This window comes from Dermacentor andersoni, chromosome 3, assembly GCF_023375885.2.
Source record: "Dermacentor andersoni chromosome 3, qqDerAnde1_hic_scaffold, whole genome shotgun sequence".
In the NCBI taxonomy this organism is placed as follows: domain Eukaryota; kingdom Metazoa; phylum Arthropoda; class Arachnida; order Ixodida; family Ixodidae; genus Dermacentor; species Dermacentor andersoni.
This window is the reverse complement of record NC_092816.1, coordinates 202,156,079-202,171,241: the sequence shown is the minus strand read 5'-3', so window position 1 is coordinate 202,171,241 and position 15,163 is coordinate 202,156,079. Positions and strand designations below refer to the sequence as shown.

At 48.1% G+C, this 15,163-nt stretch overlaps 1 protein-coding gene across 1 annotated transcript in view; it reads right to left on the bottom strand.

The window, feature by feature from the left end:
* LOC126524359 (fatty acid synthase-like) overlaps positions 1–15,163 on the bottom strand; it is a 200,540-nt gene that overhangs the window by 127,158 nt on the left and 58,219 nt on the right. The window lies entirely within an intron of this gene.

Sequence of the window (15,163 nt, the reverse complement as noted above, 5' to 3'; positions counted from 1 at the left end):
TATTATGGTGAAATAAATACTTACGCATAACAAGTACGTATGGACTATGTGAAAAATTCATTCTATGTATATTGGAAAACATCCAGCGTCTATTATTAAAGATTCAATGTAAACTTCGCGATGGGTGAAAGATGGTTTTGGCAGGTGCCTGAGTTAGATAGCGCCACCATGCGGAGGAAGGCTCGAGATCACGTTGATTGCGCTACGAAATTGTTTCTGCACTAGAACACGCATATAAGGAACGGGAGAAGGGGTGGGGGTCACATAATCTCGATTGAGCGTTCCTTCTGAATCGCATCTCGTCGTCGGCGGCTGCACCGGATACATGGCTGCGCTATTCCGGTTACAGATTTGAATGCATGGGAGTCATCGGGAGCCATGGGCACCTTTTCATTTAGGCCTGTCTATATGAACTCTACGGTGATCGACACCTCTTTTGCCTAGTTTTTCGTCTATAGTAAGTATATTAACTCTATGGCACCCACTTACTCTGCAGACACGTAGCTGTGCAGCCTCCAGAGCTGCAGGTTGCGTGAAGGGGTGTAGGATTACTGCGTGCGCTATATGTAATTTCGGATACCCCTTCACACGGTTTTGAGTAACGAAGGATACCTGAAATTGATACGACAAAGGCGGGGCTCCTAGATTTTTTATCGGGTGGTCGACAAACAATGCTGTATTTATCCACGCTGTGAAGGTGGTTGGCTAGCGAAGCTGTGATATCACGTGATCCCATCGACCAATGTGGTGTAGCCCTGAATGGATCCTGCCGAGCCTGAACACGACCCCATTGTGCATATTCTACAGGTGTTTATTAGTCACCGGCGTTTGGGACCGACCGCTATAGCAGAGCACGGACTCCCAGCACGAGAGACGTTCCCCGAGAGAAGGCGCTAGAGAGGATGGCCCACCATAGTGTCCCTCTTCTTCGCTACTGTTACCCCCGGCAATGAAAAAGGAGCCATGCGGCGACCTAACAGCTCCTCGATATGAGTGGATCATAGTACGGCTTGAGGCGCTCGACGTTGACAATCTCTCGTGTACGACGGCGCATGCCCGAAGACGGTTCAACAGGTTCCATAGCCTAGTTGACGGGGGGAGGCCCGATCGACGACACGGTAGGGCCTTTCATACTTGGGTAGTAGTTTTGAAAAGAGACCAGGTGCAGCGGAAGAAACCGAGAGCCACACAAGAGCTCCACGAAGGAAGGTGGGCCCAGAAGTGGTGTCACCGGAAGTGCTCTTCTGGTACTTCTGATCATTGGAGGTAACGGCCAGAGCGAGATCATGGCGCTCTTCAGCATGTCTTGCCGTGGGAGAAACGGGCGCACATTCAGAGGCATTCGGCCAGTATGGTAGAATTGTGTCGATGGTGTGCGACGGGTGTCGGCCCTAGAGTAAGAAGAAGGAACAGGGCGGGTGGCGATCCGAGTATAGCGTTGTTGTACTCGTAGGTAACGAAGGGCAGAATGATGTCCCAATTCGTCTTATCGTACGCGACGTACATTGCAAGTATGCTGCCAAGCGTACGGTTGAATAATTCCGTAAGACCATTGGTTTGAAGATCGTACGCCGTAGTTGAGATGAGCAATGTGGCATTCTTGGCTCCAACTACTTCTGACAGGAAGACACGTCCGCGATCACTGAGCATTTCCTGATGCGGCCCGTGATGTAGGATGAATCGACGAAGCAAGAAGGAGGAAACTTCACGTGCTATAGCTGCAGGGAGGGCGATAATTTCGGCGTTTCGCGTGAGGTGGTCGACTGCCACAATAGCCCCATGGTTTCGAGCCGATGCCAAGGGGAGGGGGCCGACAAATCGATGCCGATGTGCCCAAACGGGCGGGTAGGGCAAGGAAAAGGTTGCAAAATGGTTGGCTAGAGACGGGGTGAAGATTCCCGGCGGTGACAATCGCGCCAAGCGCGAACGAACTTCTGAACGTAGCTCTACATCTCTCGGCAGTTGTACCGCTGTAGAAGGCGCTGGTAAGTTTTGAAAACTCTCGAGTGTGCACACTGTGGATCGGCATGAAAAGCTGCGCATATCACGGAACGCAGACTGCGAGATACTACTAACAACCGCTGGCCTCCGTCGGAGTTATAATTGTTTAGATGAAGCAGCTTGCCGCGAATGCCGAAATGGTGAGCTTGACGAGGCAACGTGCGAGTGGTTGGTTGTGCTCATGAACCAGAAAGCAAATCTATACGGGAGGCAATGCAATGTTCTTGCGCGGCTCAGAAGCGATGGCAGTAAGGTCGAGCGAAGAAACGGTAAACTGGGATAGGAAGCAGCAGGCATTGTCATCAGGTAAGGGAGAGCGCAAGAGGGTGTCGGCGTCAGAATGCTGGCATCTGCTGCGGTACAGCACACGGATATCGTAGTCCTGCAAGCGAAGTGCCCATTGGTCAAGACGGCCTGAGGAATCTTTCAAAGACGACACCCAGCATAGTGCATTGTGGTCGATCATTACATCAAATCGACGGAAATACAAACTCGGCCCGAACTTAGTTAGAGCCAAGATCATGACCAGGCATTCTTTTTCTGTCATAGTGTAATTGGCCTCAGCTTTCGTAAGTGTACGACTTGCATAAGCCTCGACATACTGAGGAAACCCTTGCTTGCGCTGGGCAAGTACACCGCCGAGGCCAACACCGCAGGCATCAGTGTGCACCTCGGTAGGGACTGTCAGGTCGTAATGACGCAAAACTGGTGGAGACCTTAGCAAATGACGCACTCGGACGACCACTCGGGCGCACGAAGTGCGGGCTCTACGACTTTTAAGTAGTCCACTGGAGAAGAACAAGGAGCAGGCACTGCTCCGAGAAAGACCATGACAACGAGTTGTTGGAAGCCTTGTGACTGCGTTGCCTAAGCTGTGCGACCTCTCGCTGTGGCGCTCCAGTATCTGAGGGTTTCATCAAATAAACTATAACGCCTCTTGACATTTCGAGGCCGTGCTGGGCCCTTTACAAACGTGTAACTCCGCAGCCGGATGCTCCTTACCGTTTCTGCCATGCTTCAGGCCACCGCGCAGCCCTCTCCTGCGCAGGCGTCGCCTGTCGTCTATTCCGGTGATCTACGCCAACGAGGTTTTCCAGTCTTCAGCGCCTGTGATGACCATGATGTGGAGGATTGGCTCTTGCCATATGACCGTGTGAGTGCGCTTAACAAATGGGATGACACAGCTAAACTGACTACCGTCATCTTTTACCTTTCTGGAGTCGATAATCTCTAGTTAAAGAATCATGAATCGAACATTTCTAGCTGGACCGCTTTTACGAATTGTTTCAAAGAAGTTTTGGTCGCCCTGTTGTACGCAAGCTTCGCGCAGAACACCGCTTGCGTGCTCGCGCTCAGCAAAAGAGTGAAAACTTCACCAGCTACATTGAATACGTAGTTGACCTTTGCTGGCGATTAATCCCGCAATGCCCGACGCTGAAAAGATAAACAATGTCATGAACGGCATACAGTATGACGCTTGCCAAATACTCTTGGCGAAAAATCCTCAAACGGTTTACGAGGTGATTACTCTGTGCCAAAGCTACGATGAGCTCCTCAACCAAAGCCTTACTACGCGCCGAGTTGCCGCGCCGGCAACACGGTTTCGGCCGTAACCGACAGTACCAGATCGGCTGCCGCCCTCTCTTCGTTCGTCGACCAAATCAATCGATTCGTTAGAAAAAAAGTAGCGCACAAACTGCCACTGCTGCCTGCTACCCAGTCGTCTGGGTCCTTTTGGCCCCCGGAGCTCCTAGGGCCATACATGAACAAGTCAGCAACGCACTACCTCTCGCTAATTAGCCACCTTCAGTGCCGGTTTCGGTCGCGTACGCTGCCGTCCTCGCTAGGCCAAGACCTCTGCCTGAAACTGTGCACTACGCGCCCACAAGCTCTACGCTCTACGCCAGCCTTCTGCTGCTGTGAACTGCTTGACTAGAAGCTGCTTCTGCGCGCCTCCGCAGCCCATATGCCAAGCTCAGAATTGTGCACCCCTAATTAGGCCCCCTGTTGACAATCCGTGGCGTACCCAGGACAACTGGCCGATCTGCTTCGAGTGCAGCTCTGCTGGCCACGTGGTATGGTTCTGCCGCCGGCGGGGTTGGTATCCTTTCGATACTCCGACGCTACAAGGAAATGCTCCTGACTCCCAGTCCCGCTATGCGTTACCAGTTCCGCACTTCGCTCCTTCTTCCACTGTTCCCCAAAGCTTCAACACTCGTCGGTCTCCATCTCCCCGTCGACGTTCCCTGTCGCCCATCGTCCGCCGCCCTCCAGCTGTGGAGGAGAACTAAAAGGCGCAGTTCCGCAGGCAGGAACTACGATCTCCTCGAACTGCTCACGCCCTCGTTTATTCCCTGTTCCGTTCAGTTCAGTTTATTTTCCTTAAAGACCCCCGATTTCAGGGGTATTACATAAAGGGTGGGTACAAGATTCGAATTAACACTGGTTCAAGTAACGTTCAAGTTCAAGCACGCATATATATACGCATACATAGTATACATATTCAGGTATATTCGCACATGTATTTACACATATCAAAGCCTATATATGTAGACCAACATACACGTATGTAAATACAAACAACACATATAAGGAAAAATCATGTACAACGTATTTGGAGATGGTCAGTAACATGTTGTAAAAATACGGATGGGCAGATTATGTCGACAATGGCAGCAGGGAGGCCGTTCCAGTCTGCCGCTATGCGAAGAAAAAACGAGGCTAAAGATGTTGATGTTTGTGAGCGTGGTCGTGAAACTTGCAGCGAGTGGCTCGTCTGGTATGATATGCGCGCTGCGCGCGTGATATATGGTGCTTGATGAAGGATATGACTGTAAAAGAATTTGTGGTAAAGACAGAGGGAAGCGATGCGCCGACGTAAAACGAGGTCCGGAAGCCCAGATAGTGATTTCAGTGACGTGACGCTTACGTCATATGAGTACGACGAATGGATGAATCGAGCGGCGCGGTTTTGTACCGCTTCAAGAGCGTCGATAAGATATGCTTGATGCGGATTCCAGACTGCTGAGGCGTATTCTGGGACGTAATTGAATTTTATCCCAATGGTATCGCCGTTCACGCGCTTGTCGACACGGGTGCCGCAGTGTCTGTGATTGCCGACCAGCTTCGCCCTACGCTTCGAAATGTGACAACGCCGTTTTCAGCCATTTCTCTACGGACAGCGAGCATTGAGCCAATTCAGCCCTTACGAACATGTACCGTCCTTGTCGCCATATGAGACAGTTTATACAACATTGAATTTGTTGTTTTTCCCAGCTGCTCTTATGCCATCCCAGGCGGCACGTCTGGTCGGGCCAACGTTGGAAACGTATTGGCAGTTCGTGGCCCAATGACGGCCTAAGATTAACAGCGTGGTTCCAATATTCACAGTGCCATTATGATTCCTGGCCCAATGATGGCCTAAGGTTAACAGCGTGGCACGAATATTGGCTGTGCCATTCTGATAGAGATCCAACGTTGGCCCACATTACTCAGTCAGTAAACAATACTGGCACGGCCATTCAAAAAGGCGGGAAATATTGGACCGACTTTCGTACGAATTTGCAATATAGGTTACTAGTTGGCTTTCTTTGGAAGACATTGGCCCGTAATAAGCCAATTTTTGCCTTGTTGGTCTTTAGTGCTCTACGACTTGCTGAGATTGAACAACATGTTTCGGAAACTAACGCACTGATCACAGGAACACTGCGCAGGAACCGCAAAAATGTTTGCAAGCGGCGACCACCTGTCGAACCACCTGTGGTTCTCCCATGTCAACTCCATGCATGGTACACGGCCATTTTTGCACTTCGCCTTTACCGAAATGACCCCCTAAAGAGAAAACCAGTGCACAACATAGCAAGCAGTGGAAGTCGCATAGCGGGCAAATTAGCCGCAGCTTTGCTGATTGTGCATTGGAACATGAGCTTTGCATAAGAAGCAACGGTGTTGCGCATTTGCCTGCGCATTGTATATTTTGCATGTACGCTCCGCGGCTTTGGAGAATCAGGATTCTGAGGAGAATCGAGAATTACAGTGCCACAGAGCTCACGGATATTTGTGGACAGTCTCGCCGTTGGACAGTCTTGCCGTTGTGCCTCGCCGCAACCAGCTCCGCAGCCGGCACCGGCGCTCTGCTTTAGCACCGTGCGCTCCTGGCGCCATCTCTCGCGAACCGCGCGAGCCTTGCTCTCCAATTGTCCTCCAAAGCCGGATCACGTGTTCTCGCCTTTCCTTTCACCCCCTTAGGCCCCAACCACTGGCCCGTGTCGGAAAGCTTGGGCATGCGCCGAAGCGTCAAAAGCGTCGGTCGGGAACACGGCGAAGCGTGACGACGCGCAGCGATTATGTGTACTGCCGATGCTAGAAGTTTGCCGACGCGCAGCGACGCTGTGCCGGCGTGCACCAATGAGAGGCTGCGACGCGTCGCAGGCGTCAACCAATCGGAGACTGTGAAGCCTCCGGCTGCTATGCCTATAATGGCCGCCCATGCGAAGGCGCCGGCACCAACGATCGTCCAAGTTATTTGGACGCACAACGCGCGCGACAGTGTTCCTGAAAGGCAGTGTTGTAATAGTAGGCCGACAACGACACGACCAACCGACCGACGCCCGTGGGTTGTGGCAGTGCGACGTGGATCCGAAGCGACTTCGAACGACGCCGACTAATCCAACTTACCCACTGGGTTCCGCTGGTCTCAGTGCGATCGTCTGCTAAACAGCCAAGCGAATCACGATTGTCGCAACGTTTGTGCTTGTTGTATGTGTATTTTGTTGTGCTCAAAACGAATGGAAACATGTTTACGAGCTCCGAAGTCTGGATAATCAGCACTCGCCTATCGCCGATGTTGTTTACGTTACGCGTAGGCCTAGCGCGTCCATCGAGTTTGTAACTGGCGAGTGAACGAACTCAGCTGAGAAACTCTGTCGAAGGAAATGAATTTTCAGATCCGTTTGGTGCTGCAGTGATTTAAAATACGGCACTCCTGACTTCGTGTGATCTGTGATGTGGTGAATGAACCGTGTGGAACTTGGGGTGGTCAACCGCGGCGTGTTTCGTGTGGTGTCGGTTGACTCAAGTTTAACGGGCAAGGTATGCGCCGTTTGCAGTGGTAAAGATAACTTCCGAAAGCGAAAGACACTAGTAGCCGAACTATGGGAAGTGCTTACATAATCAGCCGTGCCACCTGTTTCAGCTGACACTGCGCTCTTCTATTCGGCATGTGAATCCAGTTCAGTACAAGTTCACTGTGCTCATTCACCCACTTCTTTCAAGTGCATCCGTTTTTTGGGCTAGTTGGTGATAAATCGCTTGTGTAGGAATCAAGAACACTGAAGCATACGTGACAACGCAATCATGTTTGAGTCAGTGTGTTCTTGTACTCGAGCACTGCAAAAAGAAATTTTCTGTTTGCAACGAGTTCCCCATGTGCGGTGCATAAGAGGACCTTCATCATGCAAGACCTATGCATGTAGCAGGGTATACCATGATTGCTTCGATGCCTGTTTCAGAAACAGAAAGTACTGAGTCATTGAAACTGTAATTGATTTTTTATCTTACTTCTTGTTTATGGAAAGTGTAGATGGTGTGAGTGCATTGTGGGGAAGGTGAAAAGGTGTCATCAGTGTTTTGTGCAGTCGGTATGCTTAAACTGCTGGAATCCCTTCAGCTTCTACTAAAATGTTTCTTGCTGCGATACTATAAATTGTAGTCAGGACAAAGATCTACTCAAAACCAAGTTACTAATGCATCTGCGCAGAATGTGTTTGATTAACAAGTTAACACTTCCACAACAACAATATGCCAATGCACAGCATATGTGCTTGCAATAAATACATTCCGTAAAGGTGAACGACTGAGCCTACAATAACAAACTTTGTAGTAGGACCGTAAAAAGTGCTGCAGTGCGTATCAGCCACAACGAAACTGCTGCACGTCCAACCTTCTTCCTTGGAGGTACCTCTATAAATACGGTTCGGGCCCTTCCCATTCTGGGTGTAACATTTAGCTCTTCTCTAAACTTTTCAGCATATGTCACCAGGACTGTATGTAAGCACTGGCCCATTCTTGGGTTAGTGTCCCGTGTCTCCCTTCCCTGATGACCTAAGGTTTTCCGAGCACTCTACACTTCTGTCATTCTGTCACGACTTGAGTACTGCTCATCAGCATAGTTCCCGTACCAAACTCACGACGCTAACAAACGCACGCTTGTTCAGCGCCGGACAATACGCACCCTTTACTCGCGTCTTTTCGGTTGTCGCAAGCTCATGCCAGCCTACAAGGATTGCCTCAAACCCCTCAGGTAGCACATCCTGCAATACCAGCGCAAGATTGCACTAGTCTATACTGCAGGGTGCTTGACGACTCTCTGGACAGCACCAATCTTTCTTCAGTTCGTCTGAACAAGTGGTCAGCACAGCCTGAGCCCTCATCGCGCCTCTATGGCCCGACACCACAACTCCATGATTATATCTGGCATACAGAGCTTTCTCTCCACCCCCCTGGCCATTTGGATTCTCCTTCCTTGGAACCAGACTGAATTGGCACTCCTGTGTGTTGTGCACCTGTCGTATGTGTGTGTGTGTGCCGTGCTGTGCTATTGAACACGTGTGTGTGCACGCCTGCATGTGTGTGCATGTGGAGTGAAAGGAAGTGTTTTCTGCATCCTGCAAATTCTTGCTCTAGATGGCTGGTTATCAGATGCTTTAACATACATGCATCATCCTTTTTTTTATTCTAGAGTGCCAAGTTGCCACTAAGATTATTATTATTAATATAATAATAATAATAATAATATTATTATTATTATTAGAATCATCACTACGACCACATTGATTCTGTTGAAACCAGAGTGACACATAATTCAATATATTTCTGGAGCTTTGTGGGCTCTCACTCTTCTAAAAAGAGTGCCAAAGATGTAAGTCTTCTTCATGAAAATAGTGCTGTTGCTTCGAGCACTGCTGATGCCTTTGCAGAACATTTATGTTTGCTATATGATGTGAAATATGCTTCAAGTAACATTCCTTCTCAGTCTGGCACAGTGTACGCTATCAGTCAATGAAAACCTTGTTTCCAAGCATATGAAGTGCCTTAAACTTTCCCTTTCGTGTGGTGTTGATGGTATTTCCTCCGCAGAGCTTAAGACGTATGGAAGCATACTTGTTCCCTGTTCTCACAAGCATCTTCAATAGTTACCTAAAGTCTAGTACCTTTTCTAGCACTCGGAAGGTAGCATGGACATTGCCCATGCACAAATCAGGTGCTAGTTGGGCAGTTAATAACTGCCGACCTATATCTATCCTCTGCAGTGCTTCAGGTATCTGAATTGATGTTGGATTCCTCGCTTTCTGTTAGTGCTAAGAGCATTTTAATAAATGAACAGCATGACTTTATGTAGCGACAACTTAAAACTATTTGACACTGTCAACAGTGTTCATCGCTGCATCGACTTCCAAAAAAAAAAACATTTTTTCGCTCTCAAACTGGTGCAGAAAGAATGAGTACTCTTAAATTCTTCCAACACTATGGCATTAAGTTATATGCAGAAAATGCACCTTGTGAAATTTTGATACACCCTATGTGATGCTCCACTCCTTAGGGTCGATGAAATGAAAGATCTGGGTGTGTACTTTGACAAAGTACTAAGCTTCTCTTCACATAGATAATTACACAACATGCCCTTCACGTTCTTGGAATTGCATGCCGTATATTGCATGATTTCCACTCACCCGTTGTCTTTCTGAAATTTTGCTGTGTGCCTCCAACTACTAGAGTATGCCTCTGTAGGAGGGGGTGCAATGAGCAAATCTAATGCTGACCTCATTGAACGCTTCCAGAATAAATTGATATGTATCTTAAAGCACCACTTTTGCCATTCTGGCGACCACAGTTGAGCCTTCTCAAGTATACTTCAACTCGCGCCTCTAGATTCAAGACTTAATTAATCACATCTATTGTTCATGTATAAGGTGGTCCATGACATTATACATTCCCTAAAGCTTCTTGATCAGGTGCATTTGTTCGTGCCGCAACAGTATACCAGGTAGCATTCCACATTCATTGCCTGGCCTTGTTGCAAGATTGTGCTATATAAGACTCGACTCCAAAACATACTTCAGAGTTAATTTCCTGTGTTTTGTGTATCTGTAGATAATCACGTAGGATTAACTCCCTTTTACTTTTCCTCTTTTCATTTATTCCCTATTTGTTTCTCTATCTCGCCTTTTTTTGTCTACTACATTCATGTTTTCTGTACGTTTTGTCTTACATAGTGCTCGTTAAGTGCACCAGTACAAAGGCTCTCTAGCTGTTCCTGGGTACTACAATAAAAATTTGAATGATTGATTATTATCGTAGTATAAAATTGTGCTTTTTAAGTATGTACTAGTATACCATTTCAGTGCAGTAGCTTTCGTGAAATTAAAGAAAGGGCATGAATTAAGAAAGTGCAATATTAATATGCTATGTGCCTGATCATATGAATTGTGCTATTAATTTCTTCTGAGTTGTAATAATGGCTGCCTACTGTATGCAGTGTTGTGCAATAAAGTAATATGCCACAGCAATAATTGCGTGCCTCGCAGAACAAATTGAATACATCTTTCTCAGTCAAAACATCATAGCAGGCTGAAAACAATAAACTGCAATTTTTTTTGTGGTGACGAAGTGTACAAATTGTGAAAATAACCTGTTTATATATTTCTTATACTATGCAAATGAGCTGCTCCCATACATTCGAATAAGCGCTTCAATAGTACGACTTGGCAAAGGGCAACGAAAGACCTCTAATAAAGCCCTCCAATTCTCAAGCTTGTATTATCTGACGGTATGTCATTTCATTAATGTAGGGAAAACACGGCGAATGCGGGAGATGGAAATTCAAGACGATGAGCAAAACGTGAACAAGGTGAATGCAGGAGCCGACGTTTCGACAAGTGGACTTGTGTTCTTCAAGAAGAAGGCAAGTCCTTGAAGAAGACAAGTCCACTTGTCGAAACGTTGGCTCCTGCATTCACCTTGTTCACGTTTTGCTCATCGCCTTCATTAATGTAAAGAAAGACAAACTTGACATGTGGAAACCACTTACAATAGAACATGGCCCTTACACCGTGAAAATGTTTTGTAGCAATACACTCAATTTGAAGGCCTCCGGATGCGGTGTTGATGCATCAAAACAACCTAGAATAATAGAGGTGCTCCGTGGGCTAGATTTGACTAGGGGGGAGACAAGCTACGAATTACATACATTTTAGCTATTCTAGTTTTCTTTTTTTATTTGTTAGTGCTACAGGTGTTTCAATTTCTTTTTGCTGATTTTCTCAGAACCCACTTTTTCACGTTTCTTTCCGACACCAACAAGCTTAATTATATTGACAAGGATGCTTTCTTTATCTGTATCCGGTTACCGTATTTCACCGGCTAAAAAGTATTAAACGTTATCGTTCGGCGCAGGATGCGCGTGAACGTATCGGAAATTTCGCGAATGTTATCGATGGTTCTGTCTGTTGTCGACGAACCTTGTTAATCTGATTGCATACGCGACGCGAATTGTGTAGTAGTTTCTGGAAGGCGCGCGGGCACCAGTGAATAGGCTGTAACTTTCGACGACTGATGTATGCAAACCGACGTGCTTGACCCGCAGATGAAATTTTAGACGATTGCCGACATTGCTCGCCGCTATCGTTGCGATTGAGTCGGCACTAGTTATTTATTGTCACCACTACGTGGCAATATTTCCAACACAGATTTTTTCAGTGATACTTTGCACACCTAATTCTTACATAGTTGGCTGTGCAATGAGCTACCGAAAAATGAAATGGTACAAGAGTTTTTGATATGATATGGCATCGTCGTGCAGGTGTTTGCAAAGCGATCTTGCAGACAGCCGACGCGCGAGCGCTGATGTCGATATTTTTTGCACTGTTGTTACTTCAAAAATTAAAACAAACTGTTGCGGCAGGCGTATATTGATTATTCACACTTGCTTTTTATATCTAAAAGCACATACAAATCACTAACTTAGTGTTTCAAGCTTAGTTTACAGCAGGCTTTTTTAGGCGGGACTTTGACGGATGAAGACAGAATAGTTCGGCAACAGTGCGCCGCAGCCGAGGAGCGAGCTTCGGCGCGCGTCAGAGCTTCTGTCCAGTGGTTGCGTGCCCTCTTCCTCCGACCAACGCGAAGCGAAGCGTTCGCTTGTCGGCGCGCGCCGAAGCTTGCCGACGCGTGCCAGTGGTTGGGGCATTACCCCGCGCAGCGCCGTTGCTGTGACTCTCGTAGCTACGATCCACTCCGCCCTCGCCGTCCCTTCTCCCGCTGTCGTGGCACTGCCGCGTGCCGGTGGGCTAGCTCCTTACCGCTTCGCGGGTGGAGCATGTTCTTTTAGAATGTGAAGACGTCTGCCCAGCGGTTGATTTAGGCACCACTGGCCTCCATGAAGCCCATGGATTGAGGGAGAGCAGTGGAAAAGTAAACATGTCCGCAATAGGGATTAGTAAGAGGCGATAGGAGGATTGGTGGAAGAAAACTAGGGAAACGACAAAAAAACGGAGACGTACAAAAGCAAAGTTTGCATTAGGGCATAAGAAAATTTGGTTGTAGGAGTTCATGGTGTTTTTTTTCTTCTTTCTGGTTTAACCTAGGTAGGACATTAGGCAGTATAATAGCAAGCGCTTGGTGGCACAATCCGCCGCCCCATTCCAAAGGGTATGCTCATAGCATCCATCCATCCACCCGCGTGATCCACTCCTCTCCGCGCCTCCGTCTCCGTGTCGAGTGGCTGTACGATTCCCTGCCGTGTCTCTCGCTTCCCCATTTGCAGGGCACGTTCCTCAGTGGCATTTGTCGTCTCTGGCAGCGATTGTGCCTGGCTGTCCTTTTCCGGCCTCCACTCTTGCCTATACCTCCACTCTTGCCACTATACCTTCCCTTACCTGGCGCAGTGCCTTTGGGGTGACACGAAAAAGAGTTATGGCGTTTCGTCCCCTTACTGCTATTTCTCGCCCGAACCTTGTGCGGCCACATTGAGGCCTGTCTGTGAGTGAATGAGTGTGTGGCCTCTACTCAATACCCCTGTTCTTCACCCGTTTCCTCGTCCGACCTCAGAAGAGACATTAAACAACAATTCCTAATCTTCCGATGGAGCTCAATAAAGTTTTTCATCCATTCCATCCACCCCCCCTTCTCCGCCGCGGTGACTCACTATAATATGGCGCGTCGCCGGAGCACTGGCTCAATAGCGGCAGATCGCGGTGTGTGCTGTCCAATTCGAAACGCTGAACCACCTCCTTTCGGCACTGCATGTTCTGTATGGGGTTGCCTGTTGTTGAAATAAGGGTGCAGCTGCGCTCAAAGATCGCATTTCGAAGAAGAGCTATCGTCGGCCACTTTCTTGTTGCTAAATGAAGTACTTATTACAGAGGACTTGATTTGTATTTTGTATGTGCACCGCATTCTGTATGTCCACCCGCCATCACTCGCGCTTGCTTGCCTGGCCACCTCGTTACACGCATAAAACTGCGGCGATACGGCGCTGCACGGGCTGCCGGCACTAGATCATAATAAAGCCACATAGGCATGCAGTGCGGGCGGGCGACAGGAAGAGAACGCACAACGCGTGGACTGTACTAGGAGGTGATGGGCAGGCACCCGGCTCACTTTGCCGCGCGTGCGCAGTGGACAACCCAGCGGCTAACGTTAGATGGCGCTGCCTTGCTTGGCAGAGCGCCGGCCCACGCGCTCTAGGCAGGGTTTCTCACCTCTGTACATCAACGCTACTACAGTCTGGAGCGGTTTCAGTAAACTAAGTTATGGGGTTTTATGTGCCAAAACCACTTTCTGATTATGAGGGACGCCGTAGTCGAGGACTCCGGAAATTTCGACTACCTGGGGTTCTTTAACGTGCACCTAAATCTGAGTATACGGGTGTTTTCGCGTTTCGCCCGCATCAAAATGCGGCCGCCGTGGCCGGGATTCGATCCCGCGACCTTGTACTCAGCAGCCTAACACCATAGCCACTGAGCAACCACAGCGGGTGTGAGTTCAATAAATATGCAAGTGTATCGATGTGAACGTGTTTTCATGAATGGCATGGTACGTTTAACTGATTCGGCTAATATTATTGTGTTTCCATACTTTTTAAGCGCTGGCGATGCCTTTTATAGGCTTTGTAAGCTTGATGCAGCTTTGTCCCTGCTCATAAAATAAAGGCCCCTAACAGCTACTTTAAAATATTGTTAGTGCAGTGATGTCCAAATTTGAAGAATTTTACTTATGCCTACACTCCAAGAAGAACAGGAGGAAATGTGGTATCGAGGTTACTACTTTAGGGGAGGAAGTGATCTGCCGCAACGATTCCTCTCCTTAGGGTGTAAGTGCGAGCGGATGAACTGTTACTCCCCATGCGGCTACTGCTTCGAGGACTAACAGTTGCCCTTTTCTGATGCTCCTCAAGGAGGTAACAGCCATTCTTTCTGATGCTCCGCAAAGGTGGAATTAATGACGCTAGGCATTTACACCGTGATAAAGAAAGTTACTGAGCTGAAAAAAAGAAAGAAAAAGTGACCGAAAGTGGGATTCCAACACACGTCCTCGAACTCACAAGTAAGGCACTCTGACCACTTCACCACAGTAAGTTTTTTTTTTCTTTCATGGTATTTATTACAACAGCAATCAACCCGAAGTTCACCTGCTGTGCATAGTCAGAGAATGTAGAGCACAATATGACACTACACCTAAAACAGGTTTATGGTGTAGTACACAACTGTACTGGAACCCCATTTTGGAGTGGTGCCTATCCCTACCACCCTTCTAAAGTGAAACCAACATTTCTACCCACAGTATTAACGACGCCTTTTCTCTGTGTGACTCTCCCTGGGCCCTTCACCACAGTAGGTCGGTTGACAGGACACGATATTGAGACAAGATTAAGCAGCGAAACGCAGGTGCGCCCGTATAAAAGCGACTCGGTATTTTGTGTATGCTACGCGGGGAGAGTGTAATGCTGCGTCTACATGCAACAATTAGCGACAGCGAAAAGAGAAGCCGTTGTGAGTAACTGTTGTCGCTCGTCCTCCTGTTGCTCTCTTTCCGACCAGGGACTAAACAATTTCTCTCCAAAATTTGCTCACGGCAAGCAGATTCATGCAGTTAGTCCCTTGAG